Here is a 13776-nt window from a genome sequence, read left to right as displayed (position 1 = left end):
GCTGAGCTGCCGTCGAAAATATTTTTGCCACCGGTCAAGGTACTGTCAAAAATATTTTCGGGGCCGTCCGAGCTCCCGTCGAAAATATTTTTGACACCGGCGGAGCTTCCGTCGAAAATATTTTCGGTGCCGGCGGAGATCCCGTCGAAAATATTTTCGGCACCGGTCGAGGTCCTGTCGAAAATATTTTCGGGGCTGTCCGAGCTCCCGTCGAAAATAGTTTTGACGCCGGCGGATCTTCCGTCGAAAATATTTTCAGTGCCGGCCGAGATCCCGTTGAAAATATTTTCGGAGCCGTCCGAGCTTCCGTCTAAAATATTTTTGGTGCCGGCCGAGATCCTGTCGAAAATCTTTTGGATGCCAGCCGAGCCTCCGTCGAAAATATTTTCGGCGCTGTTCGAGGTCCCGTCGAAACTATTTTCGGGGCCGTCCGAGCCTCCGTCAAAAACATTTTGGCACCGGCCAAGACGCCGTCAAAAATATTTTTGGTGCTGTCCGAGCCCCCGTCGAAAATATTTTCGGAGCCGGCCGAGCTCCCGTCGAAAATATTTTCGGAGCCGGCTGAGCCGCCGTCAAAAATATTTTCCGCACCGGTCAAGGTACTGTCAAAAATATTTTCGGTGCCGGCCGAGCTCCCATCGAAAATATTTTCGGCACCAGACGAGGTACTGTCGAAAATATTTTTGATGCCGGCCGAGCTTCCGTCGAAAATATTTTTGACGCCGCCCGAGCTTCCGTTGAAAATATTTTCGGTGCCGGCCGAGATCCCGTCGAAAATATTTTCGGAGCCAGCCGAGACCCTGTCGAAAATATTTTCGGGGCCGTCCGAGCTGCCGTCGAAAATATTTTCGGCGCCGTTCGAGGTCCCGTCGAAACTATTTTCGGGGCCGTCCGAGCCTCCGTCGAAAACATTTTGGCACCGGCCAACACGCCGTCGAAAATATTTTTGGTGCCAGCCGAGCCCCCGTTGAAAATATTTTCGGTGCCGGCCGAGCTCCAATCGAAAATATTTTCGGTGCCGGCCGAGATCCCGTCGAAAATATTTTCGGAGCCGGACGAGACCCCGTCGAAAATATTTTTGGTGCCGGCCGAGATCTTGTCGAAAATCTTTTGGATGCCAGCCAACCTCCCGTCGAAAATATTTTCGGTGCCAGCTGGGCCCCCGTCGAAAATATTTTTGGCACCGGCCAAGCTGCTGTCGAAAATATTTTCGGCGCCGTTCGCGGTCCCGTCGAAAATATTTTCGGCACCGGTCGAGTTACTGTCGAAAATATTTTCGGGGCCGTCCGAGCTTCCATCGAAAATATTTTCGGTGCCGGCCGAGCTCCCGTCGAAAATATTTTCGGATCCGGCCGAGCCGCCGTCGAAAATATTTTAGGCACCGGCCGAGCTTCCATCGAAAATATTTTTGGTGCCGGATGAGACACCGACGAAAATATTTTCGGTGCCGGCCGGGCCCCCATCTAAAATATTTCCGGTGCTGGTCAGAACCTTGTCGAAAATATTTTCGGGGCCGGCCGAGCTCCCGTAGAAAATATTTTTGGTGCCGGCCGAGATCCCGTCGAAAATATTTTCGGAGCCGTCCGAGCTCCTGTCGAAAATATTTCTGACGCCGGACGAGCTTCCGTCGAAAATATTTTCGGTGCCGGCCGAGATCCTGTCGAAGATAGTTTCGGTGCCGGCCGAGCTCCCGTCGAAAATATTTTCGGCGCCGTTCGAGATCCTGTCGAAGATAGTTTCGGTGCTGGCCGAGCTCCCGTCGAAAATATTTTCGGTGCCGTCCGAGCCCCCGTCGAAACTATTTTCGGGGCCGTCCGAGCCTCCGTCAAAAACATTTTGGCACCAGCCAACACGCTGTCAAAAATATTTTTGGTGCCGTCCGAGCCCCCGTTGAAAATATTTTCGGTGCCGGCCGAGCTCCCGTCGAAAATATTTTCGGAGCAGGCCCAAGCCGCCGTCGAAAATATTTTCGGCGCCGGTCGCGGTCCCGTCGAAAATATTTTCGGCACCGGTCGAGGTATTGTCAAAAATACTTTCAGTGCCGGCCGAGCTCACTTCGAAAATATTTTTGGCACCGGACGAGCTTCCGTCGAAAATATTTTTGACGCCGCCCGAGCTTCCGTTGAAAATATTTTCGGTGCCGGCCGAGATCCCGTCGAAAATATTTTCGGAGCCAGCCGAGACCCTATCGAAAATATTTTCGGGGCCGTCCGAGCTGCCGTCGAAAATATTTTCGGCGCCGTCCGAGCCTCCGTCGAAAACGTTTTGGCACCGGCCAACAGGCCGTCAAAAATATTTTCGGAGCCGGACGAGACCCCGTCGAAAATATTTTTGGTGCCGGCCGAGATCCTGTCGAAAATCTTTTGGATGGCAGCCGAGCCCCCGTCGAAAATATTTTCGGTGCCAGCTGGGCCCCCGTCGAAAATATTTTTGGCACCGGCCAAGCCGCCGTCGAAAATATTTTCGGCGCCGTTCGCGGTCCCGTCGAAAATATTTTCGGCACCGGTCGAGGTACTGTCGAAAATATTTTCGGGGCTGTCCGAGCTCCCGTCGAAAATATTTCTGACGCCGGACGAGCTTCCGTCGAAAATATATTAGGCACCGGCCGAGATCCTGACGAAGATATTTTCGGCACTGGTCGAGGTACTGTCGAAAATATTTTCGGGGCCGTCCAAGCTTCCATCGAAAATATTTTCGGTGCCGGCCGAGATCCCGTCGAAAATATTTTCAGAGCCGGCCGAGCCGCCGTCGAAAATATTTTAGGCACCGGCCGAGCTTCCGTTGAAAATATTTTCGGTGCCGGCCGAGCCCCCGTTGAAAATATTTTCGGTGCCGGCCGAGCTCCAATCGAAAATATTTTCGGTGCCGGCCAAGATCCCGTCGAAAATATTTTCGGAGCCGGCCGAGACCCTGTCGAAAATATTTTCGGGGCCGTCCGAGCTCCCGTCGAAAACATTTTGGCACCGGCCAACACGCCGTCGAAAATATTTTTGGTGCCGGCCGAGCCCCCGTTGAAAATATTTTCGGTGCCGGCCGAGCTCCAATCGAAAATATTTTCGGTGCCGGCCAAGATCCCGTCGAAAATATTTTCGGCACCGGACGAGCTTCCGTCGAAAATATTTTTGGTGCCGGCCGAGCTTCCGTTGACAATATTTTTGACGCCGCCCGAGCTTCCGTTGAAAATATTTTCGGTGCCGGCCGAGAACCCGTCGAAAATATTTTCGGTGCCGTTCGAGGTCCCGTCGAAACTATTTTCGGGGCCGTCCGAGCCTCCGTCGAAAACATTTTGGCACCGGCCAACACGCCGTCGAAAATATTTTTGGTGATGGCCGAGCCCCCATTGAAAATATTTTCGGTGCCGGCTGAGCTCCAATCGAAAATATTTTCGGTGCCGGCCGAGATCCCATCGAAAATATTTTCGGAGCCGGACGAGACCCCGTCGAAAATATTTTTGGTGCCGGCCGAGATCCTGTCGAAAATCTTTTGGATGCCAGCCGAGCCCCCGTCGAAAATATTTTCGGTGCCAGCTGGGCCTCCGTCGAAACTATTTTTGGCACCGGCCAAGCTGCCGTCGAAAATAGTTTCGGCGCCGGTCGCGGTCCCGTCGAAAATATTTTCGGCACCGGTCGAGGTACTGTCGAAAATATTTTCGGGGCCGTCCGAGCTCCCGTCGAAAATATTTCTGATGCCGGACGAGCTTCCGTCGAAAATATTTTAGGCACCGGCCGAGATCCTGTCGAAGATATTTTCGGCACCGGTCGAGGTACTGTCGAAAATATTTTCGGGGCTGTCCGAGCTCCCGTCGAAAATAGTTTTGACGCCGGCGGATCTTCCGTCGAAAATATTTTCAGTGCCGTCCGAGATCCCGTTGAAAATATTTTCGGAGCCGTCCGAGCTTCCGTCTAAAATATTTTTGGTGCCGGCCGAGATCCTGTCGAAAATCTTTTGGATGCCAGCCGAGCCTCCGTCGAAAATATTTTCGGTGCTAGCTGGGCCCCCGTCGAAACTATATTTGGCACCGGCCAAGCTGCCGTCGAAAATATTTTCGGCGCCGGTCGCGGTCCCATCGAAAATATTTTCGGCACCGGTCGAGGTCCTGTCGAAAATATTTTCGGAGCCGTCCGAGCTCCCGTCGAAAATATTTCTGATGCTGGACGAGCTTCCGTCGAAAATATTTTCTGTGCCGGCCGAGCTCCCGTCGAAAATTTTTTCGGCGCCGTTCGAGATCCTGTCGAAGATAGTTTCGGTGCCGGCCGAGCTCCCGTCGAAAATATTTTCGGCGCCGTTCGAGGTCCCGTCGAAACTATTTTCGGGGCCGTCCGAGCCTCCGTCAAAAACATTTTGGCACCGGACAACACGCTGTCAAAAATATTTTCGGCACCGGTCGAGGTACTGTCGAAAATATTTTCGGGGCCGTCCGAGCTCCCGTCGAAAATATTTTAGGCACCGGCCGAGCTTCCATCGAAAATATTTTCGGTGCCGGATGAGACACCGACGAAAATATTTTCGGTGCCGGCCGGGCCCCCGTCTAAAATATTTCCGGTGCTGGTCAGAACCTTGTCGAAAATATTTTCGGGGCCGGCCAAGCTCCCGTCGAAAATATTTTCGGAGCCGGCCGAGCCGCCGTCGAAAATATTTTAGGCACCGGCCGAGCTTCCATCGAAAATATTTTCGTTGCCGGATGAGACACCGACGAAAATATTTTCGGTGCCGGCCGGGCCCCCGTCTAAAATATTTCCGGTGCTGGTCAGAACCTTGTCGAAAATATTTTCGCGGCCGGCCGAGCTCCCGTCGAAAATATTTTTGACGCCGGCCGAGCTTCCGTCGAAAATATTTTTGGTGCTGACCGAGATCCCGTCGAAAATATTTTCGGAGCCGGCTGAGCTGCCGTCGAAAATATTTTTGCCACCGGTCAAGGTACTGTCAAAAATATTTTCGGGGCCGTCCGAGCTCCCGTCGAAAATATTTTTGACACCGGCGGAGCTTCCGTCGAAAATATTTTCGGTGCCGGCGGAGATCCCATCGAAAATATTTTCGGCACCGGTCGAGGTCCTGTCGAAAATATTTTCGGGGCTGTCCGAGCTCCCGTCGAAAATAGTTTTGACGCCGGCGGATCTTCCGTCGAAAATATTTTCAGTGCCGGCCGAGATCCCGTTGAAAATATTTTCGGAGCCGTCCGAGCTTCCGTCTAAAATATTTTTGGTGCCGGCCGAGATCCTGTCGAAAATCTTTTGGATGCCAGCCGAGCCTCCGTCGAAAATATTTTCGGCGCTGTTCGAGGTCCCGTCGAAACTATTTTCGGGGCCGTCCGAGCCTCCGTCAAAAACATTTTGGCACCGGCCAAGACGCCGTCAAAAATATTTTTGGTGCTGTCCGAGCCCCCGTCGAAAATATTTTCGGAGCCGGCCGAGCTCCCGTCGAAAATATTTTCGGAGCCGGCTGAGCCGCCGTCAAAAATATTTTCCGCACCGGTCAAGGTACTGTCAAAAATATTTTCGGTGCCGGCCGAGCTCCCATCGAAAATATTTTCGGCACCAGACGAGGTACTGTCGAAAATATTTTTGATGCCGGCCGAGCTTCCGTCGAAAATATTTTTGACGCCGCCCGAGCTTCCGTTGAAAATATTTTCGGTGCCGGCCGAGATCCCGTCGAAAATATTTTCGGAGCCAGCCGAGACCCTGTCGAAAATATTTTCGGGGCCGTCCGAGCTGCCGTCGAAAATATTTTCGGCGCCGTTCGAGGTCCCGTCGAAACTATTTTCGGGGCCGTCCGAGCTCCCGTCGAAAACATTTTGGCACCGGCCAACACGCCGTCGAAAATATTTTTGGTGCCGGCCGAGCCCCCGTTGAAAATATTTTCGGTGCCGGCCGAGCTCCAATCGAAAATATTTTCGGTGCCGGCCAAGATCCCGTCGAAAATATTTTCGGCACCGGACGAGCTTCCGTCGAAAATATTTTTGGTGCCGGCCGAGCTTCCGTTGACAATATTTTTGACGCCGCCCGAGCTTCCGTTGAAAATATTTTCGGTGCCGGCCGAGAACCCGTCGAAAATATTTTCGGTGCCGTTCGAGGTCCCGTCGAAACTATTTTCGGGGCCGTCCGAGCCTCCGTCGAAAACATTTTGGCACCGGCCAACACGCCGTCGAAAATATTTTTGGTGATGGCCGAGCCCCCATTGAAAATATTTTCGGTGCCGGCTGAGCTCCAATCGAAAATATTTTCGGTGCCGGCCGAGATCCCATCGAAAATATTTTCGGAGCCGGACGAGACCCCGTCGAAAATATTTTTGGTGCCGGCCGAGATCCTGTCGAAAATCTTTTGGATGCCAGCCGAGCCCCCGTCGAAAATATTTTCGGTGCCAGCTGGGCCTCCGTCGAAACTATTTTTGGCACCGGCCAAGCTGCCGTCGAAAATAGTTTCGGCGCCGGTCGCGGTCCCGTCGAAAATATTTTCGGCACCGGTCGAGGTACTGTCGAAAATATTTTCGGGGCCGTCCGAGCTCCCGTCGAAAATATTTCTGATGCCGGACGAGCTTCCGTCGAAAATATTTTAGGCACCGGCCGAGATCCTGTCGAAGATATTTTCGGCACCGGTCGAGGTACTGTCGAAAATATTTTCGGGGCTGTCCGAGCTCCCGTCGAAAATAGTTTTGACGCCGGCGGATCTTCCGTCGAAAATATTTTCAGTGCCGTCCGAGATCCCGTTGAAAATATTTTCGGAGCCGTCCGAGCTTCCGTCTAAAATATTTTTGGTGCCGGCCGAGATCCTGTCGAAAATCTTTTGGATGCCAGCCGAGCCTCCGTCGAAAATATTTTCGGTGCTAGCTGGGCCCCCGTCGAAACTATATTTGGCACCGGCCAAGCTGCCGTCGAAAATATTTTCGGCGCCGGTCGCGGTCCCATCGAAAATATTTTCGGCACCGGTCGAGGTCCTGTCGAAAATATTTTCGGAGCCGTCCGAGCTCCCGTCGAAAATATTTCTGATGCTGGACGAGCTTCCGTCGAAAATATTTTCTGTGCCGGCCGAGCTCCCGTCGAAAATTTTTTCGGCGCCGTTCGAGATCCTGTCGAAGATAGTTTCGGTGCCGGCCGAGCTCCCGTCGAAAATATTTTCGGCGCCGTTCGAGGTCCCGTCGAAACTATTTTCGGGGCCGTCCGAGCCTCCGTCAAAAACATTTTGGCACCGGACAACACGCTGTCAAAAATATTTTCGGCACCGGTCGAGGTACTGTCGAAAATATTTTCGGGGCCGTCCGAGCTCCCGTCGAAAATATTTTAGGCACCGGCCGAGCTTCCATCGAAAATATTTTCGGTGCCGGATGAGACACCGACGAAAATATTTTCGGTGCCGGCCGGGCCCCCGTCTAAAATATTTCCGGTGCTGGTCAGAACCTTGTCGAAAATATTTTCGGGGCCGGCCAAGCTCCCGTCGAAAATATTTTCGGAGCCGGCCGAGCCGCCGTCGAAAATATTTTAGGCACCGGCCGAGCTTCCATCGAAAATATTTTCGTTGCCGGATGAGACACCGACGAAAATATTTTCGGTGCCGGCCGGGCCCCCGTCTAAAATATTTCCGGTGCTGGTCAGAACCTTGTCGAAAATATTTTCGCGGCCGGCCGAGCTCCCGTCGAAAATATTTTTGACGCCGGCCGAGCTTCCGTCGAAAATATTTTTGGTGCTGACCGAGATCCCGTCGAAAATATTTTCGGAGCCGGCTGAGCTGCCGTCGAAAATATTTTTGCCACCGGTCAAGGTACTGTCAAAAATATTTTCGGGGCCGTCCGAGCTCCCGTCGAAAATATTTTTGACACCGGCGGAGCTTCCGTCGAAAATATTTTCGGTGCCGGCGGAGATCCCGTCGAAAATATTTTCGGCACCGGTCGAGGTCCTGTCGAAAATATTTTCGGGGCTGTCCGAGCTCCCGTCGAAAATAGTTTTGACGCCGGCGGATCTTCCGTCGAAAATATTTTCAGTGCCGGCCGAGATCCCGTTGAAAATATTTTCGGAGCCGTCCGAGCTTCCGTCTAAAATATTTTTGGTGCCGGCCGAGATCCTGTCGAAAATCTTTTGGATGCCAGCCGAGCCTCCGTCGAAAATATTTTCGGCGCTGTTCGAGGTCCCGTCGAAACTATTTTCGGGGCCGTCCGAGCCTCCGTCAAAAACATTTTGGCACCGGCCAAGACGCCGTCAAAAATATTTTTGGTGCTGTCCGAGCCCCCGTCGAAAATATTTTCGGAGCCGGCCGAGCTCCCGTCGAAAATATTTTCGGAGCCGGCTGAGCCGCCGTCAAAAATATTTTCCGCACCGGTCAAGGTACTGTCAAAAATATTTTCGGTGCCGGCCGAGCTCCCATCGAAAATATTTTCGGCACCAGACGAGGTACTGTCGAAAATATTTTTGATGCCGGCCGAGCTTCCGTCGAAAATATTTTTGACGCCGCCCGAGCTTCCGTTGAAAATATTTTCGGTGCCGGCCGAGATCCCGTCGAAAATATTTTCGGAGCCAGCCGAGACCCTGTCGAAAATATTTTCGGGGCCGTCCGAGCTGCCGTCGAAAATATTTTCGGCGCCGTTCGAGGTCCCGTCGAAACTATTTTCGGGGCCGTCCGAGCCTCCGTCGAAAACATTTTGGCACCGGCCAACACGCCGTCGAAAATATTTTTGGTGCCAGCCGAGCCCCCGTTGAAAATATTTTCGGTGCCGGCCGAGCTCCAATCGAAAATATTTTCGGTGCCGGCCGAGATCCCGTCGAAAATATTTTCGGAGCCGGACGAGACCCCGTCGAAAATATTTTTGGTGCCGGCCGAGATCTTGTCGAAAATCTTTTGGATGCCAGCCAACCTCCCGTCGAAAATATTTTCGGTGCCAGCTGGGCCCCCGTCGAAAATATTTTTGGCACCGGCCAAGCTGCTGTCGAAAATATTTTCGGCGCCGTTCGCGGTCCCGTCGAAAATATTTTCGGCACCGGTCGAGTTACTGTCGAAAATATTTTCGGGGCCGTCCGAGCTTCCATCGAAAATATTTTCGGTGCCGGCCGAGCTCCCGTCGAAAATATTTTCGGATCCGGCCGAGCCGCCGTCGAAAATATTTTAGGCACCGGCCGAGCTTCCATCGAAAATATTTTTGGTGCCGGATGAGACACCGACGAAAATATTTTCGGTGCCGGCCGGGCCCCCATCTAAAATATTTCCGGTGCTGGTCAGAACCTTGTCGAAAATATTTTCGGGGCCGGCCGAGCTCCCGTAGAAAATATTTTTGGTGCCGGCCGAGATCCCGTCGAAAATATTTTCGGAGCCGTCCGAGCTCCCGTCGAAAATATTTCTGACGCCGGACGAGCTTCCGTCGAAAATATTTTCGGTGCCGGCCGAGATCCTGTCGAAGATAGTTTCGGTGCTGGCCGAGCTCCCGTCGAAAATATTTTCGGCGCCGTTCGAGATCCTGTCGAAGATAGTTTCGGTGCTGGCCGAGCTCCCGTCGAAAATATTTTCGGTGCCGTCCGAGCCCCCGTCGAAACTATTTTCGGGGCCGTCCGAGCCTCCGTCAAAAACATTTTGGCACCAGCCAACACGCTGTCAAAAATATTTTTGGTGCCGTCCGAGCCCCCGTTGAAAATATTTTCGGTGCCGGCCGAGCTCCCGTCGAAAATATTTTCGGAGCAGGCCCAAGCCGCCGTCGAAAATATTTTCGGCGCCGGTCGCGGTCCCGTCGAAAATATTTTCGGCACCGGTCGAGGTATTGTCAAAAATACTTTCAGTGCCGGCCGAGCTCACTTCGAAAATATTTTTGGCACCGGACGAGCTTCCGTCGAAAATATTTTTGACGCCGCCCGAGCTTCCGTTGAAAATATTTTCGGTGCCGGCCGAGATCCCGTCAAAAATATTTTCGGAGCCAGCCGAGACCCTATCGAAAATATTTTCGGGGCCGTCCGAGCTCCCGTCGAAAATATTTCTGACGCCGGACGAGCTTCCGTCGAAAATATATTAGGCACCGGCCGAGATCCTGACGAAGATATTTTCGGCACTGGTCGAGGTACTGTCGAAAATATTTTCGGGGCCGTCCAAGCTTCCATCGAAAATATTTTCGGTGCCGGCCGAGATCCCGTCGAAAATATTTTCAGAGCCGGCCGAGCCGCCGTCGAAAATATTTTAGGCACCGGCCGAGCTTCCGTTGAAAATATTTTCGGTGCCGGCCGAGCCCCCGTTGAAAATATTTTCGGTGCCGGCCGAGCTCCAATCGAAAATATTTTCGGTGCCGGCCAAGATCCCGTCGAAAATATTTTCGGAGCCGGCCGAGACCCTGTCGAAAATATTTTCGGGGCCGTCCGAGCTCCCGTCGAAAACATTTTGGCACCGGCCAACACGCCGTCGAAAATATTTTTGGTGCCGGCCGAGCCCCCGTTGAAAATATTTTCGGTGCCGGCCGAGCTCCAATCGAAAATATTTTCGGTGCCGGCCAAGATCCCGTCGAAAATATTTTCGGCACCGGACGAGCTTCCGTCGAAAATATTTTTGGTGCCGGCCGAGCTTCCGTTGACAATATTTTTGACGCCGCCCGAGCTTCCGTTGAAAATATTTTCGGTGCCGGCCGAGAACCCGTCGAAAATATTTTCGGTGCCGTTCGAGGTCCCGTCGAAACTATTTTCGGGGCCGTCCGAGCCTCCGTCGAAAACATTTTGGCACCGGCCAACACGCCGTCGAAAATATTTTTGGTGATGGCCGAGCCCCCATTGAAAATATTTTCGGTGCCGGCTGAGTTCCAATCGAAAATATTTTCGGTGCCGGCCGAGATCCCATCGAAAATATTTTCGGAGCCGGACGAGACCCCGTCGAAAATATTTTTGGTGCCGGCCGAGATCCTGTCGAAAATCTTTTGGATGCCAGCCGAGCCCCCGTCGAAAATATTTTCGGTGCCAGCTGGGCCTCCGTCGAAACTATTTTTGGCACCGGCCAAGCTGCCGTCGAAAATAGTTTCGGCGCCGGTCGCGGTCCCGTCGAAAATATTTTCGGCACCGGTCGAGGTACTGTCGAAAATATTTTCGGGGCCGTCCGAGCTCCCGTCGAAAATATTTCTGATGCCGGACGAGCTTCCGTCGAAAATATTTTAGGCACCGGCCGAGATCCTGTCGAAGATATTTTCGGCACCGGTCGAGGTCCTGTCGAAAATATTTTCGGGGCTGTCCGAGCTCCCGTCGAAAATAGTTTTGACGCCGGCGGATCTTCCGTCGAAAATATTTTCAGTGCCGTCCGAGATCCCGTTGAAAATATTTTCGGAGCCGTCCGAGCTTCCGTCTAAAATATTTTTGGTGCCGGCCGAGATCCTGTCGAAAATCTTTTGGATGCCAGCCGAGCCTCCGTCGAAAATATTTTCGGTGCTAGCTGGGCCCCCGTCGAAACTATATTTGGCACCGGCCAAGCTGCCGTCGAAAATATTTTCGGCGCCGGTCGCGGTCCGATCGAAAATATTTTCGGCACCGGTCGAGGTCCTGTCGAAAATATTTTCGGAGCCGTCCGAGCTCCCGTCGAAAATATTTCTGATGCTGGACGAGCTTCCGTCGAAAATATTTTCTGTGCCGGCCGAGCTCCCGTCGAAAATTTTTTCGGCGCCGTTCGAGATCCTGTCGAAGATAGTTTCGGTGCCGGCCGAGCTCCCGTCGAAAATATTTTCGGTGCCGTTCGAGGTCCCGTCGAAACTATTTTCGGGGCCGTCCGAGCCTCCGTCAAAAACATTTTGGCACCGGACAACACGCTGTCAAAAATATTTTCGGTGCCGTCCGAGCCCCCGTTGAAAATATTTTTGGTGCCGGCCGAGCTCCCATCGAAAATATTTTCGGAGCCGGCCAAGCCACCGTCTAAAATATTTTCGGCGCCGGTCGCGGTCCCGTCGAAAATATTTTCGGCACCGGTCGATGTATTGTCAAAAATACTTTCGGTGCCGGCCGAGCTCCCTGCGAAAATATTTTCGGCAGCGGACAAGGTACTGTTGAAAACATTTTTGATGCCGCCCGAGCTTCCGTTGAAAATATTTTCGGTGCCGGCCGAGATCCCGTCGAAAATATTTTCGGAGCCGGCCGAGACCCTGTCGAAAATATTTTCGGGGCCGTCCGAGCTCCCGTCGAAAATATTTTCGGCGCCGTTCGAGGTCCCGTCGAAACTATTTTCGGGGCCGTCCGCGCCTCCGTCGAAAACATTTTGGCACCGGTCAACAGGCCGTCGAAAATATTTTTGTTGCCGGCCGAGCCCCCGTTGAAAATATTTTTGGTGCCGGCCGAGCTCCAATCGAAAATATTTTCGGTGCCGGCCGAGCTCCCGTCGAAAATATTTTCGGAGCCGGACGAGACCCCGTCGAAAATATTTTTGGTGCCGGCCGAGATCTTGTCGAAAATCTTTTGGATGCCAGCCGAGCCCCCGTCGAAAATATTTTCGGTGCCAGCTGGGCCCCCGTCGAAAATATTTTTGGCACCGGCCAAGCTGCTGTCGAAAATATCTTCGGCGCCGTTCGCGGTCCCGTCGAAAATATTTTCGGCACCGGTCGAGGTACTGTCGAAAATATTTTCGGGGCTGTCCGAGCTCCCGTCGAAAATATTTCTGACACCGGACGAGCTTCCGTCGAAAATATTTTCGGTGCCGGACGAGCTTCCGTTGAAAATATTTTCGGTGCCGCCCGAGATCCCGTCGAAAATATTTTCGGAGCCGGCTGAGGTCCCGTCGAAAATATTTTTGACGCCGGCGGATCTTCCGTCGAAAATATTTTCAGTGCCGGCCGAGATCCCGTTGAAAATATTTTCGGAGCTGTCCGAGCTTCCGTCTAAAATATTTTTGGTGCCGGCCGAGATCCTGTCGAAAATCTTTTGGATGCCAGCCGAGCCTCCGTCGAAAATATTTTCGGTGCTAGCTGGGCCCCCGTCGAAACTATATTTGGCACCGGCCAAGCCGCCGTCGAAAATATTTTCGGCGCCGGTCGCGGTCCCATCGAAAATATTTTCGGCACCGGTCGAGGTCCTGTCGAAAATATTTTCGGAGCCGTCCGAGCTCCCGTCGAAAATATTTCTGACGCCGGACGAGCTTCCGTCGAAAATATTTTCGGTGCCGGCCGAGCTCCCGTCGAAAATATTTTTGGTGCCGTCCGAGCCCCCGTTGAAAATATTTTCGGTGCCGGCCGAGCTCCCATCGAAAATATTTTCGGAGCCGGCCAAGCCGCCGTCTAAAATATTTTCGGCGCCGGTCGCGGTCCCGTCGAAAATATTTTCGGCACCGGTCGATGTATTGTCAAAAATACTTTCGGTGCCGGCCGAGCTCCCTTCGAAAATATTTTCGGCACCGGACGAGGTACTGTCGAAAATATTTTTGATGCCGGCCGAGCTTCCGTCGAAAATATTTTTGACGCCGCCCGAGCTTCCGTTGAAAATATTTTCGGTGCCGGCCGAGATCCCGTCGAAAATATTTTCGGAGCCAGCCGAGACCCTGTCGAAAATATTTTTGGTGCCGGCCGAGCCCCCGTTGAAAATATTTTCGGTGCCGTCCGAGCTCCAATCGAAAATATTTTCGGTGCCGGCCGAGATCCCATCGAAAATATTTTCGGAGCCGGATGAGACCCCGTCGAAAATATTTTTGGTGCCGGCCGAGATCCTGTCGAAAATCTTTTGGATGCCAGCCGAGCCCCCGTCGAAAATATTTTCGGTGCCAGCTGGGCCCCCGTCGAAAATATTTTTGGCACCGGCCAAGCTGCTGTCGAAAATATTTTCGGTGCCGTTCGCGGTCCCGTCGAAAATATTTTCGGCAC

Source organism: Haliaeetus albicilla, chromosome 15 (genome assembly GCF_947461875.1).
Source record: "Haliaeetus albicilla chromosome 15, bHalAlb1.1, whole genome shotgun sequence".
In the NCBI taxonomy this organism is placed as follows: Eukaryota; Metazoa; Chordata; class Aves; order Accipitriformes; family Accipitridae; genus Haliaeetus; species Haliaeetus albicilla.
The sequence above is the reverse complement of the archived record's forward strand: the minus strand, read 5'-3'. Positions refer to the sequence as shown.